Source organism: Syngnathoides biaculeatus, chromosome 11 (genome assembly GCF_019802595.1).
Source record: "Syngnathoides biaculeatus isolate LvHL_M chromosome 11, ASM1980259v1, whole genome shotgun sequence".
In the NCBI taxonomy this organism is placed as follows: Eukaryota; Metazoa; Chordata; class Actinopteri; order Syngnathiformes; family Syngnathidae; genus Syngnathoides; species Syngnathoides biaculeatus.
The window spans coordinates 17,182,353-17,198,159 of record NC_084650.1 but is presented as its reverse complement, the minus strand read 5'-3'; the positions used below and the strand labels follow the sequence as shown (position 1 = coordinate 17,198,159).

Below are 15,807 nucleotides of genomic sequence, written 5' to 3'. Positions count from 1 at the left end.
CATGACATCTTAGTGTATTACCAAGAGTCACCTTGGAAACGGTGGTCCCAGCTCTTTTCAGGTCATTGACCAAGTCCTGTCGTGTAGTCCTGGGCTGATTCCTCAACTTTCGAGACCCCACGAGGTGATATCTTAGATGGGGGTGCACTCCGACTGAGATTGACCGTCATGTTTAGCTTTTTCCATTTTCTAATGATTGCTCGGACAGTGGACCTTTTTTCACCAAGCTTCTTGGCAATTACTTTGTAGCCCTTTCCAGCCGTGTGAAGTTGTACAATTTTGTCTCTGGTATCTTTGGAAAGCTCTTTGGTCTTGGCCATGTTACAAGTTTGAGTCTGATTGCATAGGGTGGACAGGTGTCTTTATGCAGCTAACGACCTCACACAGGTGCGTTATACTGTCACTACTGATGCTTTAGATTTTTGCCGGGCTATGTTTCAGTAGCTGCTATCGAGGTATTTTACGCAGGTATAGTTCGTATCGAAGCTACAATTTTGTCATCATAACAACACTTGTGGCGGCTGACATCAATTCTGCAGCCAGAAAATGCGGAGGCGTCAAACGCTAACTTGCGTAAGTGCAGAAAATAACCATCACAGTGGAAGAAATTGGGGGCAAAAAACACTAACCAATCCACAGGGTTTGTGCCGGCGGAGTTGTATGCTGAAGCATCAAAGTGCTTTAATTCCAAACAGGAATAAAAGCTCTGAGAATAGGCAAAGGGCCTTAACGCCACTCCAGCGATAAAAGCGAGGATTCAGTCTGGTGCTAAATGAAACGAGGCATCACAATGCGAAGCGGTGAAGAGGTGACCTACATAAAGACACCGCGCGACTGCACCCGCATCACGCTTTGGTGGAGCAGCGTTTACATTACATTCAAGTAACAAAAGGGCATGCTACAAACATGCTTCAAGGGTGCCAAAGAACGTTTCAATCAGAACCGGTGTGCAGTGGAAGAACAAACTTAATGTGGCGCGAATTTAAACGAAACGAGACGTTTGAGCCAAACGGTGCGTTACCATGGCAATTCCTGCCAAGCGTGTCGTTCATAAAGAGAAAGCAAGGACCGCGGAGTTAATGCACTTTGTCCAAACCCACTTGATGAACGAGGCACGGAAAATTGGACATATAAATTACGGCCCTATTAACGGCAGCAAAGGGGAGGGGGAAAAAAATGTCGTCTTGCAAACAAACACGGCTGAGTTCATTTTAAGGAACTCTTTCAAGTAGTGGTGAGTAATACTCATTTGTCCGACAGAATCCAGTGACTGGTTGTCCGCCGGCTGTACATTTTTTGGGCTACCCAGTCCACTTAAATGATTGTATATAACATCAACTCTGTGATTCCCCTTACATGAATGTGTTCAGTGGATAGAGGCTGTGATCAAATTGTTACAGTTAAAGCATTACAGTGACCATTTTTAACAAAAAAAAAAAAAGGGGGTTACGCAATTGTACTCACGTGAAAAATCTACGGGTGTGGTCAGTTATGACCGCAGATATAAAGTTACGGGTGTGGTCCACCAGTCATGCCCGCAGATATAGCGTTGCGGGTGTGTGTTGTGTTTGTAATTATGAGTGTAGCCCTTTAAGAGCAGAGGGGGGCGGTGTCAGGTAAACTAGGAAGTAGAAGTGGTCTGAGCAGCAGCTCGTGTGCTTCAGTACGGAACCGGCTGCAATACGCTTCCGTACTTCCGTGTTTAAAAAAATAAAACACGTCGGGCTGTGGTTCACTGCGCTGGATCGGTTTTCATGTGCGCGACAAGTGCGCAACTGCGGGAACATCGGTCAAGACGACGCGAAATAAGCGACGTTTTCAATATCTATGTATTTCTTCACGCGTGACTTTTCGTGCTCGACTGTGCAGATTTCCGAGTGCGATGGGGCGCGGGTGCATACACGCCCGTCAATTCACAGTGTGTGGTATCTAGTGTATCTGTTTTTACCTATTTTTCGAAAAAAGAAAATCCAGACTTTCAGTCATGAGGAATCATCTTGCCACACAGCTCCCTCAGAGTGAGGGAAGGGGTACAGTTTTATGACACTTCTCAGACAGGTAAAGCTTTGAAAGACTGAATGGACTTGTTCAAATTGGCTCATAGATTGTAAAAACTACAAAATTGACCATATTTGGATATGACGGTTTTGTCCGACAGTGATGATATTGTAACACTTCCACAACAGCATTTGAACATTTTACTCAGTCACGAACATCCAGTACGGGGCTGGACTCAAAATGCAGGACTCCGAGACGAGGGCATGATGTTAGGTGTGGTTTGTAAGCAGTCTGAGAAGGCAGAGGCGCAAAACTCTAAGCAAAGGTGGGATCCAAAAACGTGAAGTGAGGTCTGATGACTAGAAGACAAACTAGAAAACATGAACTAGGACTTGACTATGAAAACAAACTAAGACGGAACTATACTGTGGTGGCACAGAAACGCTGTGACGAGGATAGCTCAACACTACGCTACTCTCAGCGGTGGAGATTCCTACTGTCAGTGAATACAACTCACTAATTCAAGGCAACGAACTGGCAAATGCCCGTGACAAAAAACTCCAACTTAAATGCCTGTCTAATTACAGTCCCAATGAGAAACAGCTGTGAGCGGTTAGGCCACGTGGCCACGCCCCTCTTGGCAGTGGCCAAGTCTTACTCATGACATACTCCATGTGTGTCTGTGTTATTTATTGTTGTTTCCCCACCCCTCACTATGCTGGGTCTAGAGGAGCAGGAAGTACTCATGCGCATTGGATAAATTACACAATATTACTATTATAAATATTTTTTAAAAATCATTCATTCACGGATTTTAGCAAGTACAACGGCAAAGGACAACCCCGCTTTTTGTACCTCCAAATGAAAATGATTTCCCCCCGCATCATTGTGTCCTCCTCCCCAGTCAATTGTCAAATCACCATCGCCAGAAAGATCGAAGTAAACAAGTCAATAAAAGCGGTGAGATGAGGTGGCGGGCGGGGAAACGCGGCACCTGTCGCCAATATACTCCGCTCCGCACAAACTTTTGCGCACTACGATCCCTCCGTCTCGCAGGTTTTTTTTTTTTTTTTTTACGAGCAATTCGTTACAACTGCACAGCGTAAAAGCTAGTGCTGCTCGGAAACTAATTGAAAAGGAGCGAAATTCAAGGACAGAGCTCATTTTGGGGAGATTAATCAGATGGTAATAAAAAATTGTGATCTTAATTGCACGAGTGAGGCCCACTGCTGTGTCTTGTTTGGCCCATTAGGCACTTTTTTACTAATGCTCTTCAAGGAGCCCAACATCCAAAGTCAATCTGTTATTTTATTTACAAGTCAAGGGGACACTTTAAACGGATTTTTCTCCACACAATTGTGAACAACACTAATCTGATGGAGGCAGAGGAAATCTCGGTACATCTCCTCATGGCTGTCTGAACAACTACAGGTAAATCTGACATCTCGGTTAAATTAAAGTCCAAATAGTAGAATGGAGGGGTTGAATTCCCGTGAAATCCTGCTGATGTTGTCACATGAAACCTTCTTTGCTGTAGAGGAAGATGAATTTTGTTTTCCGTGGAAACAAACAGTTGTGCAGTATAATCAATTCAGTTGAGTTTATTTGCCGCCAAGGGGCAATTGAAGAGGTCGTGACAGCATCTTAAAGGACGTACAAAACGCACAATTGGAATTTAAAGACCAAATCATAGCAGCTCACACATGAGAAGACCGAAGATCTAGTCCAGGGGTGCTCAGTGCGTCGATCGCGGGATGGCGTGCCCAAAAAAAAAAAAAAAAAAAAAAAAAAAAAAGACAGCCAATAAGTAAGTAAGTAAGTTTCTTTCGGCTTGTCCCTTTCGGGGTCGCCACAGCGTGTCATCGCAAATGAACGCACATATGTTTGGCACAATTTTTACGCCGGATGCCCTTCCTGACGCAACCCTTCTCAGGCAATGTTCCCTCTAAATTGTGCGCATGCACAATTGTGCACGGCTGATGCAGTCTGCAGATATTCTGCGTTGTGTGCAAAAAAAAAATTAAAAAGCCAATGGAAATTAAAAGTATTGCATCCAGCTATTCAGTTTGTGGCATTTTGCAATGGGATTCAATGAGTGAGCGATGACTGGTTGTTACATCCAATTACACAATTCATATACATACTGTAAAAACAGAACAGAAGAAGCCACTGGTTTCTTTTAGGCACCACACGGGACTCTAACAACGACCGCTTCTCCCCCACATGCTCCTTTTTTCTAGTTTACCTTACAGCTGACCCCCACCCCGCTCTTAAAGACGTACACTCATAATTACAAATGTTACAGTACTTACGCAGCCCATCAATGTGTTTTATAATGACAGCGTCCACCACCGCTGCTTTAGTTAGCAACACAGTCTGGGCAACGTAGAGCAAAAATGAGCTAGACTTTCGCTATTAATGGAGAAAGTTAAAAAATAAATGCTGTTGTTTTAAGATGCAATGACTGTCGGAGTATGTGAATAATTGAAGAAAAAGTGGTTAAACTGTATGATATTTTCTGTTTTCCGAGTGGGAAAGGTCTGGTCTCAAACCACAGTAGAAAGCGCAGGATGAGATGGCGTGTAATTTTAAAATTCCACCTTGGCACAGCCTGATCCAGGATGAAAGCACAGATAATACGGTGCACAAAAACCTAATTCTGTATTTTAAATAGAGGAGGCAACATAACATTAACCTTAAAATGATTTGGAACCATCACCCACACACCCCCCACCCCCCATCTCACCGTTGTCAGTAGCTCACAAGCGGCTGGCTGCTTGAAAAGTAGGGAAGGCCCATAGGCAGGCAGTCAGAGACGCTGTGGATAAAGAGGAAAGCCCCCAATTGGGCCTTCAGGAGAACTGATGGCACCTGGGGGGGGGGGGGAACCTGGGACGCTGGGATTCACTGAACCCTCTCGAGAGTGTCGTGGGCCTATCAGCAAAACACTTGATGACGGAAGGAAGCCCACTTGATAACCCGTAGGGTGCCATTACTTATTTGAACATCCCACAGAGCCTCATCGGAGCCGAAATATGCATGAATAGAGGGACGTTAACATCTAGTCCTACATAATACATTTAATACTAGAGATCAAAATTGATTTTCCATCATTTAAAAACACCACGTGCAAATGGTTGGTATTATTTTAATCCAATTTGAGTGGTCATTCTCATGTTGTACTGCAGTACCTGCAGCAACATGTATAGTCAGGTGAGTGACATGGGCATCGGGGAATGAGAGTGTAGAGTTGACCGGTTGTCAAGTGGCTCACCAATTAGCTAGTTTGCATGATGAGTGACATTGCACGAGCGTATGAAAGTGCTGATAATGTCTTTGTTTTGTTTCATAAAGCGACTGAAAGTGCACCGACAGCAGTGTCTAACTTTGACCACTTGTCAGCGGCATTGAGAAAAATTCTCACTCGTTAGTAGGTGGCTATATTAAATTAGCTAGCTTCTGTATGTTATCATCGGTATCAGGCAAACTCATTCCTTAGAAAGGAAAGGGAAGGAAAAAAAGACGGATGGTTGTCCACATCTTTCAGTGGATTGAGCAGCCCAAATATCCCGCGAGACTCACTTGGGGGGGGGGGGGGGGGGGCTGTATAGAACTGAAATCCACACGCAACTGACACGGACAAAATGCCCCCCTGCCTCTTGAAGGAAAGTAGCATTCCAGCCCGTGAGATGATGTCCGCTGTGCACAGCGTGCGTTCCTCGTGATTTTTTCCCCATATTTCTGTCTTACATCGAACTTTAAATGTAAAGATGAAAGTGATGGGGGTGAACGCAGCTGTGCTACTTAATAAATAAAACGTGCTCGCCGGCTCTGCAGCATTAAAATTCTAACCGTGTAAGTTTATTCCACATTGTACGAAACGCTTAAGAGACCATCAATAGGGGACCGACTTTAAGATTGAAAATATAGATTAGCCTTTTTTTTTTCCAGCACCTTTAGTCGCTCCAAGAATCCATCTCAAGTCTGCCATCAATGATTGATGTACTGCAGTGTGAAGTATATCTTTTTTAAGCAATAAATTTAATGATATAAAGTAGACCTCAGACTCGCCGTCGAAATCCTCGAGGCCTGGTCACAGTAGCGTAAGCCCAGCGAATTACAATCAAATCGTGGTACTCCTTCCAAAATAAAGATAAGTCACAGTCCGACAAATGAAGAATCCTATAAGATTATTTGAAAAGGATTTATATTCCCTTAGTTAAGTTCTGGTCACAGTTTCGTTGGGGACGTAGATTTTGTCACAACACCGGAGAGTACGGTGTCTATGCCGTCCCGGTCCAAGTCATGGGTGTGGCGGTCCTGCCTGCCTTAATCACAGATCTATGGCCCCGCGTGCAGTCTGGTCTCTGCCAGACTGTTGGATTTACGTTACGTTCGCAAAACTCCTTGTCCATAATCTTGTACCGAACCCCGCCCCGTTCTTGACCTTCCCTCTCACGACTGCTGATTCTGCTACTGCTGCCTCCGTGGACTGCCTGCCGGCGTTTTGGACCGAATAAAGACGCTTCCCAAACTGCTCCTCAGCCTCCCGAGTCGTGCATTTGGGTTCAGCCTCGAGTTCTGGCCCTGACATACGGCTAACATACTGCTGAGAAAAAGCTGTTACCACAACCCTTCATTTTAATTTAAAATGGCTTATTTTATCCAGGTTCCCTTGGCGCATCGTGGCTGAAGTCCGTTATAAACATACTGTAAAACACATAAATCAGCGCTGGCTGACAACCTGTCCGTTTACTAAGACAGCTCGTTATCTTAGCTGCTAGTTAGCGGCAGGTGACAATCTCTCGTCAATCATGTCCGCCAAAATGTGATCAATCAATCTTTCATAACTTCAACTAAATGCGTGCACAGTCTACCATTAAAATTTCAAAATAATTCCATGTTCTCTAATTCAACAACGGAATTAATTAAATACGACAAAACAATTGTTATATGTTGTCGGTTTTAGTGCTGCGCAAGCTTTTGAAAATGGGATAAAGATCAGGAAAATTAATTGAGTTTTGGGGCCGCATCTCTTCGCAAGAGATCCATCCGACCAGTGTTCTTTTATAAGAAAACGGGGGCGGGGGTTATGCAGACGCTTGTCGTTCAGAATGAATTCTGATGGATTAACGTGTACGGCGGTGCGAAGAAAAGTGCCCAGTAGACGTCACGTGTCATGATTCCAACCCTGATTTTTAGCGAGAACATTTCCCCGCACGTAACAGTGAAGGAGGCCTGTTGTCCTTATCTCCCCAAACCACTTCTGTTTAAAGAAACGAAGATGAGGAAAATGCCGGGATTGAGTCACAATCCAACAATAGTCCACAACTGAGGCTCGCTGGTGAAAGAGGAGGAGGTGGAGGAGGAGAAATGGGTGAAAAGCCCTGGAGACGAACTGTTGTCCTTGGATACCGGTAGAAAAATAAAAAACTAACCCGACTGTAAAAGCAATTCCCGCATTCCTGTCAATTTTTGCGCCAATGCTTGTGTGTCCTTAGAGACACAACAAATGACTGAGAGCCTTGAATACTAAATGTCTGCCAGCAACGCGATAAATAGCACGAGGGAGGACCTTCGCCGGCAGCGGGGAATTCTGGGAAGTCACGTTTGCTTAGAGGGCAGGCATTTCTTAATTATGGCGACGGCCTTTTAACAGACTGACCAAAGAGAGGAATATTTTATACAGCGGAGGCTCGTGATTGGCAGCGTAACCTCTAGAGGAGCTCTTGAAGACGCCGGGTGCTAAAGACGATCATGCGCTGTTCCGCCACGTTAGCGTTCGTCACGTGGATGTGTGCCGTTGCTTTTGATTATGGGATGGCATGCGCTGAAGGGCAGTCGAACAGAACACGCTCTTCAAAAGAGTGCCAGTTGAAAAGACTTGCTTTAACCCCATCTCTGGCGGCTTTGAACTCGATTGCGCTTCATCAATATACGACGGTACCTTGAGTTAGGGATTTGATTTGTTACGTGACCAAACTCAGAACTCGGTTTATTTGGAAAGTTAAATTTTCCCAATTGAAATGACATTTTTATGCTGGTGTACACGTAAACACACACAGTGTCTAACCAGCTTCTTTTGTTCAACCATCATCCATCCATTTTCTTAGCCGCTTATCCTAACGAGGGTCTCGGGAGTGCTGGAGCCTATGCCACCTGTCAACGGGCAGGTGGCGGGGTACACCCTGAACTCATTGCCAGACAATCGCAGGGCACATAGAGACAAAACAACCGCACTCGCAATCTGCTATTACCTCGGGGCAATTTAGAGGGTCCAATTAGCGCTGCATGTTTTGGGATGCGGGAGGAAACCGGAGTGCCCGGAGAAAACCCACACAGGCACGGAGAGAATATGCAAACTCCTCACAGGCAGGTCCGGGATTGAACCCGGAACGCTTTGCAGCTGAGGCTCCGTGCCGCTGTTCAACCATCATTAGTGTGCAAAATTAAGTACATGAAACTTTCAATAAACTATGCAGCTTGTACCAGCATTAATAACATGATTACGTACATTGTAAATTCAAATGAAGGCGATACTCTGACCTATAACACTTTTATTTATAAATAATTTCGTGCACATTAAAATGGAACCAAACAATGTATAACACGTACAATTACAACATATGAATTAGAAGTAATCATTCTAGGCGAGATTTTCTGTTAAAATGGTTTGATGGTACTCAAAAGGCAAACCTCATGAAAGTTGGTTGAAAAGTTTTTGTTTCGATGTACTTGGACTTCACTCCAACCAGTACATCTGTCATAATTTTTAAATCAACCCATCTTCTGTTAATTGCTGAAAAACTGTCCTATTCACTGTTTTTAGACTCATGTGAAAACAATAAAAGTCACACTTTACCGCGATCTCATAGAATATTGGGTGGTGTTGTTCGGTTTAAAGCAGGGGTGTCAAACTCATTTTTCCCCGCCGGCCAACGTTGTGGTTCCGGTTTCGCTCAGAGGGCCATTATGACCGCGAAAAAAATCCAAATAAATATTTAATCGTCTCATCGTATTTACATCATCAATTTATGATCTACTTTTGGAGTCAGAAATCAACGGAAACGCGTTTTTTAACTATTCACGTTTGGGGATACAAAAATGCTTGTAATATCTCAACTTTATCATTTATTATGCTTGCCAGTTTGAAATTTTTGTACAGATTTTTACAAGAATAACTGAAATTGACACTCTAGATTTGGCTCCGCGGGCCACATCAAATCATGCGGCGGGCTGGATCTGGCCCCCGGGTCTTGAGTTTGACACCTGTGATTTAAAAGCTAGAATATGTAGTGGACGACAATGAATGCAAGTGACGCTACTTCATCTAACCGCAGTTGGAATTCCGTATCAAAGGACGTGATATCCATCTAGCGGAGGCCGTGATATGAGCCAATAAGGCCCAAGCTGTTTTCCAAATTAAAATTGGTAAACATCAGCGATCCACTCAGCGCGGAGCTCATTCACGTCGCATAATAATGAGAAATCCGGCCGCCTCAAATGCCAAGTGCAAAAATTGGCATGAAAGCATGGAAACCAAATGAAAGGACAGCAAAGATCACAAAGAGGAAACCATTGATGAAAGGGGACCTTTAATTATGTGTGTAGTTGTACTTCTGACTGAATCAAAAGAGAACTTAAATCAATATCAAACCGAATCAAATTGAAATGAAATAAAGTCATAAGGGTAGAAAAAATTTCCAGCCCTAGTTTGGGCCAACTACGCTGTCAGAAAGGACATTTTGTCAACGTCACCACTTCGCCACTATAAAACAAAAGACATTTTGATGAGAGACGAAATTGGTTTTACAGGTGCTTTTGAACGCAACGTCATAAAAACACTGACAGAGGTCAACCCTCAAACACATCATCACCCACGCAGGTCCCAAAAAACAAAAGATGATAAAATATAGCCCCATTTTGTATGATTACAGATGACTGCTTTGCTTCTTGTTAGGAAACCACGGAGGAGAAAAAACATTGAGGGAGCGCGTCGCTCCCCGGCAGAGTTGTGTGAAAAGCTGAGACTACAGCAGCGACGCTTGGGCACCCATGAGCGTATCGCGAGTTGAAAAATGGACGCCTAACATGAATAGCGATGAGTCCGCCACGCAAGCGTCATCTCCCCGGGAGAATGAATTCTTTATTGGCTTCTCGGAATTACATTTCCTCTCAAACCGTCATATTTGTCAAACTGCGACTATGGTGGGTGAACGACACGTCTGTGCCTGACATGCCTTCCTGTCAAAGGAGAAAACAAAACACAGTTGAACCTCCAAGTTTGAAACCCACCCTCAGACGCGGTGTTCAGCCTGCTATCGCCTGCATACTTACTGTATGAGTGTCATTAGGACACATCTGATTACAAACTGTACAATGAAAAAAAAAGGAGTATTTGAACACCCTGCTATACTGCAAGTTCTCCCGCTTAGAAACCATGGAGGGGTCTGAAATTTTCACGGTAGGTGCATGTCCACTGTTAGAGAGGTAAACTAAAAATGGAAAATCCAGAAATCAGAATGGATGATTTTTTTTAATGATTTATTTGTGTGATACAGCTGCAAATAACTATTTGGACACCTGAGAAAAACTATGTTAATATTTGGTAGAGTAGCGTTTGTTTGCAATTACAGAGGTCAAACATTTCCTGTAGTTGTTCACCAGGTTTGCACACACTGCAGGAGGGATTTTGGCCCACTCCTCCACGCAGATCTTCCCTAGATCAGACAGGTTTCTGGGCTGTCGCTGAGAAACAAAGTTTCAGCTCCCTCCAAACATTTTCTATTGGGTTTTCGGTTTGGAGACTGGCTAGGTCACGCCAGAACCTCGATCACTCCTTGGTTTTCCTGGCTGTGTGCTTCTGGTCATTGTTATGTTGAAAGATCCAGCCATGACCCATCTTCAATGCTCTGACTGAGGGGGAAAAAGGTTGTTCCTCAAAATGTTCCCCAAAATCTCACAATACATGGCCACCATTTTTCTCTCCTTAATACAGTGCAGTCGTCTTGTCCCATGTGCAGAAAAACACCCCAAAGCATGATGCTACCACCCCAATGCTTCACAGTAGGGATGGTGTTCTTGGGATGGAACTCATCATTCGTCTTCCTCCAAACACGGTTGGTAGAATTATGACCATGAAGTTCCATTTTGGTCTCCTCTGACCACAAAACTTTCTTCCATGACTCCTTCGTATCATCCAAACGGTCATTGGCAAACTTAAGACGGTGCCGGTCATGATTTCAAACCATGACGTTTTAGTGTATTACCAACCAGTTTACCAGTTTGAGTCTTACTGATTGTATGGGGTGGACAGGTGTCTAACACCGTCACGCAGGTGCATCTGATTTAGGATAATACATGGAGTGGTTTAAAGGCGGACTAACAGGTCCTTCAGGGTCAGAATTCGAACTGATGGACAGGTGTTTAAATACTTATTTGCAGATGTAGCACACAAATAAATCGTTAAAAAAAATTATACATTGTGATTTCTGGATTTTTCTCTTTAGATTATTTCTGTCACAGTGGACATGCACCTACGATGAAAATTTCAGACCCCTCCATGATTTTTAAGTGGGAGAACTTCAAATATAGCAGGGTGTTCAAATACTTATTTTCTTCACTGTACAAGCACGGTCACTGAACGGATTAACCTCCTCTCTATCTGTATCTGTTTGAAGGTTTAGAATAACCATCATTTTTATCACATTTTATGTCAGCCTTGAGCTAGCACACTTGGTTTGGTTGTTTTGTTGAAATATGGCAACGTTTCCCCCACCAAAAACAAGCTTCCTTCAGACTGTATTCTTCAGGCAGACGGACCTGTTGCTGACATACAGTCGCCATCTGCCTCAATGTGATGCATGACAGGATACGCCGTACTAATCCTACATGTAGAAACTGATTTGTAAAAGGTGCAAAATGTATTAGGGAAGAAAATGAAGACGGAACTCAGGCGAGCGAGACTTCTCTATGCTTGAAAATATTCAGCCGGGGCGCCGCATGATGAAGTGGGATCCAGCGGGCAATTTAAATGATTCAATTTTCTGGGGAGGCATCACTCATTTCGGGGCGACACGTGGCTACATGAAGCCTGTGATTAGATCAGGTTCTCTTTTAACTGGATTTCTTCACCAGGCATCAGGCCTCGTGGGAAAGTAGCGCAAGAGATATGAAAAGCCATTTGACTCCCTTGCATAGAAAACAAAGAGCATTCCTGAGCATGATTTGCTCAGGGGTAGTCCAAGCCAAGGGGTTAAGATCATGGCCTGCTGCCATCCGCATGCAGAGTCAACATTTTATTAAAATAAGAAATTAAAGAAAATCAAAAAGATGTATCCAACATTAGAATAAATGGTGGCAAATGTTTTTGAAGACCCAAAATAAACAAATCCTCCACCCCATCCAGAGAAAGAGAGATGTCTTAAAAACATAACGTAATGTCGAAATTAAGAGTATTACTCCTACTTGTAAATGTGCATCATATTTAATTACAAAACAGATATAGAGTTGCAAGTTGAAATATAATACAATGACATTTATATAAAAACGCTAACGCTAGTGCTGCTCTAAATCCAGCACTAACGCTAGCACCGCACTAACGCTAACAGGGCCCTTTAAAGTAAAACTTACTTGGTAAATATTACCGAGACACGCCAGTAACACAGCTAATGCTAGCGCAGCACTAACAGGGCCGGTAAAACTCACTTCCTCAGCACATATATTCCACCGGTCTCATTCTTACGTTTTCCACTCGAGTAAATCCCTTGCGGGCGTTAGAAAAAATGCACAAATTAGCCGCATCACCGCATAAACCGCAGGGTGGAAAGCGTGTGAAAAAAGTTGCGGCTCGTAGGCGGGAAATTACGGTAATAGACTAGAATCAGACTATTGGTTGGATGATTGCCTATCATTTCACTTGAACTCCCTCTGCACATCATTCAAAATGCAATTCTGTCAAAGATAGGTCCAGCCCACTAGCAGGCAAAAAGTGGCATTAGCGGTGGTAAAGAGGTTACTAGTAAAGCAGCTAGTGTACTACGAATGTGCTGATCTAGGAAGAGAAAGAGTATACGTAGGCTACTGGAATATGGACTTGTTTACCTGAATATCAAGGACAGAATAAATGCTCAAATGGTGTCCAATACGAGGGCTAAATTCGCAAAACAGCTTTGATCTCTGGCTTATGTAATGGCTTCATGAAGAAGGATTCTGAGGCGCCGCGTTCAAGGTTCCCTGTATATTAATTACCATCACCAGGAAACATGTTTCCAAATGGCACAAACACTGCGCTATTCACGCAACCCAGTAAATTCAACTTAGAAGCCTTGAGTGCATACAATAGCAAATATTCTATTTCAGTGTCACCGCCGTAACTTTTGGCTTCATCCCAGTGAATTTCCAATCTTCTAAATGCTACTATAAACTTTTCAATGATCAACCTCATTAAGGCGCCGGTGCCACTCAACATGAATAGGCCGCCGCTCCTCTTTGGATTTAATTCGCTCACCTTGACAGTATTCATAAAAGATCTGCTGCATTCAAAGTCAATGAGGAGGGTGGTGGGGGGGGGTGATATTTTTTTGAGAAGGATCCGGGTATGGTGTGAAAAGACAGTACATTCCCTTCAAAAGACAACACAAGAGCAGTCGGCTATAAAGTGAACTTAAACACATGATATAAAAGCCCCAAATGAGACAAAACAGATGTAGCCAACAAGCATATTAGTGAAATATAATAAGGACGAAAGTGGAAATGTCCTAAACTGACACACACCTAGCATCTCCTCAACCAGGAACCGACGTTACAAACACAACTGTTTCCGCAACGGTTGAATAAAAGCAAACTTTCCACCTTTAGTCCAAAAGGCATCTTTGGTTGTAATTTTAGGGTGTGGAGTCCCTCTATTGCACTGTTGTTGCAAGTAGATTAGTGCCACCAAGATTTGAATTTGCAATGTAAAGTAAAATGGGATTTGAATTTGAAATGCCACATAAAACAGGATTTGAATTTGAATTGTAAAGTGATCACATTTTCAATAGTTGCTACAATTTGCTGTCTAAAATTCAGCGTCTGTGCCACCAAGGCAGGGTCACTTCAGGTCAGAACCGAACACCCAGCCAATCGCAGTTCTGCTTTCTTAGTCAAGTGACGTCACATACTAAGAAAGCGCACCAGGATTGGCTGGCTGTTCGGTTCTGACCGGTGGCACAGTCGGTGAATTTCAGACAGCGAATTGTAGTCAGTTGAATTGTTAACATTGAAAAGTTACACTGGAATACAACTTTTGAAAATGTGATCACTTTACATTTCAAATTCTAATCCTGTTTTCTGTGGCATTTCATATTCAACTCCTATTTCACTTTACATTTCAAATTCAAATCCTGGTGGCACTCATCTACTTCCATACCAGTCAGGCAAGTGAAACCACAGACCTGTACAGTTGAATAGTCAACATTTTGTTGTTTTTATGAATAACAATTACTTTCAGTGGTCTGGGATTTTCATGCAGCACTTTTGTGCACTGCCAATTTGAAATGTGCTATTTTTTTTTCAATAAACGGATGGAAAATACAAAATATATTTGATCTGATTCAATTATGAAAACAATCATTACTTCTAGCCCTAATACGTTTCTAAATCTCCATTTATTTTCTACCCTGATAACAGTTGACTGTTGAAACAATCTCTAAAGCCAGTAGGTATCAAATCGTTTTACTAGTAGAACCACTGTGTCACATCAGTAATCGTTCTTATGACTTGAAATGCCACCTTTAGCCTACTAGTATGGAATTAAAGCTTACAAGTAAACCACACATCGAATCAATACTAAAATGCCTTTTATGGGAAGCCATTGGAGTTCAATATCAATTCAATATCATTGATATTAAGGAAACTACCGGCCGTAGTGTTAGTAATTTTAGGGTTAATATTACTAATACAGCTGATAGGATGAATTGGGTAAAAATAGTGGGGAATAAAACATTACTAGTAAGACTGTTGTTCTACTAGTGCTCTAGTTCTTACCAGTGAGGACAGACAGCAAACTACTAGCGCACGCATGTAGAAATACAACGCGTGAGCTAATAATTCACGGTTACAAATCGAACGAAAGCTTATAAATGAAGATTTAAAATAGCAGCAGAGTTGTTGATTGGAGCCTTTTTAAAAAATGAAGTTTGAAGCAAAATAAGTACCTGTTTGTCGTGTGCTTTCGCAATGTTTCTATTTCTCCGTGTCTCCTTCAGGGGGCAGACATGTTGGATTCGTCCCTCGCTTGTCGACGTGATGACGTTTTTTCTCCGCACCGCCACGTGCAGGCGTGGAGGAGTAACTGCAACTTCTCTCCACTGAAGTTGGATTTTTGAACCCTCACACGCTGTACATTATACATGCGCACAATGTTTTAAGTGCAGCGTCAATTTTTATCCAGAATACCCTCATAAAAATGCTGATATATTCATTTAAAATAAAGAAATCTAAATTAAATAGAATTTTAAGTACTGCCATATAGTCATGTTGAATTATTTCAGCTAAAGGTTACAAATAAGTTAAGGGTGCCCAAAATAGCAATGCACTGCATGCTCTTTTTTTTTTTTTTTTTTAATTATTATTCAGGTAGACCCTGGTTACTTTATATCTAGTTCCTTTATTACTTCATAATGACCTGTTGCACATTATTATTCATGCACATCAAAAGGGTACAAAAAGACAAATGTGGAGGATAACTTAAAAAGAAAAATGTAGATTTATTTCTTTCTTTATTATATTTTTTTTATTTTATTTTAACATTATTATTTTGTTGTTAAA

General features: G+C 42.5%; 1 protein-coding gene across 3 annotated transcripts in view; it reads right to left on the bottom strand.

The window, feature by feature from the left end:
* mrpl11 (mitochondrial ribosomal protein L11) overlaps window positions 1–15,354 on the bottom strand; it is an 81,428-nt gene extending 66,074 nt beyond the window's left edge. The window contains exon 1 of one of the 3 annotated variants that reach the window (XM_061834775.1): window positions 15,195–15,354. The gene's annotated coding sequence lies outside the window, so the exon portion shown is untranslated. The other 2 variants (XM_061834776.1, XM_061834777.1) reach the window with 2 other exon arrangements.
* Window positions 15,355–15,807: the final 453 nt, after the last annotated feature.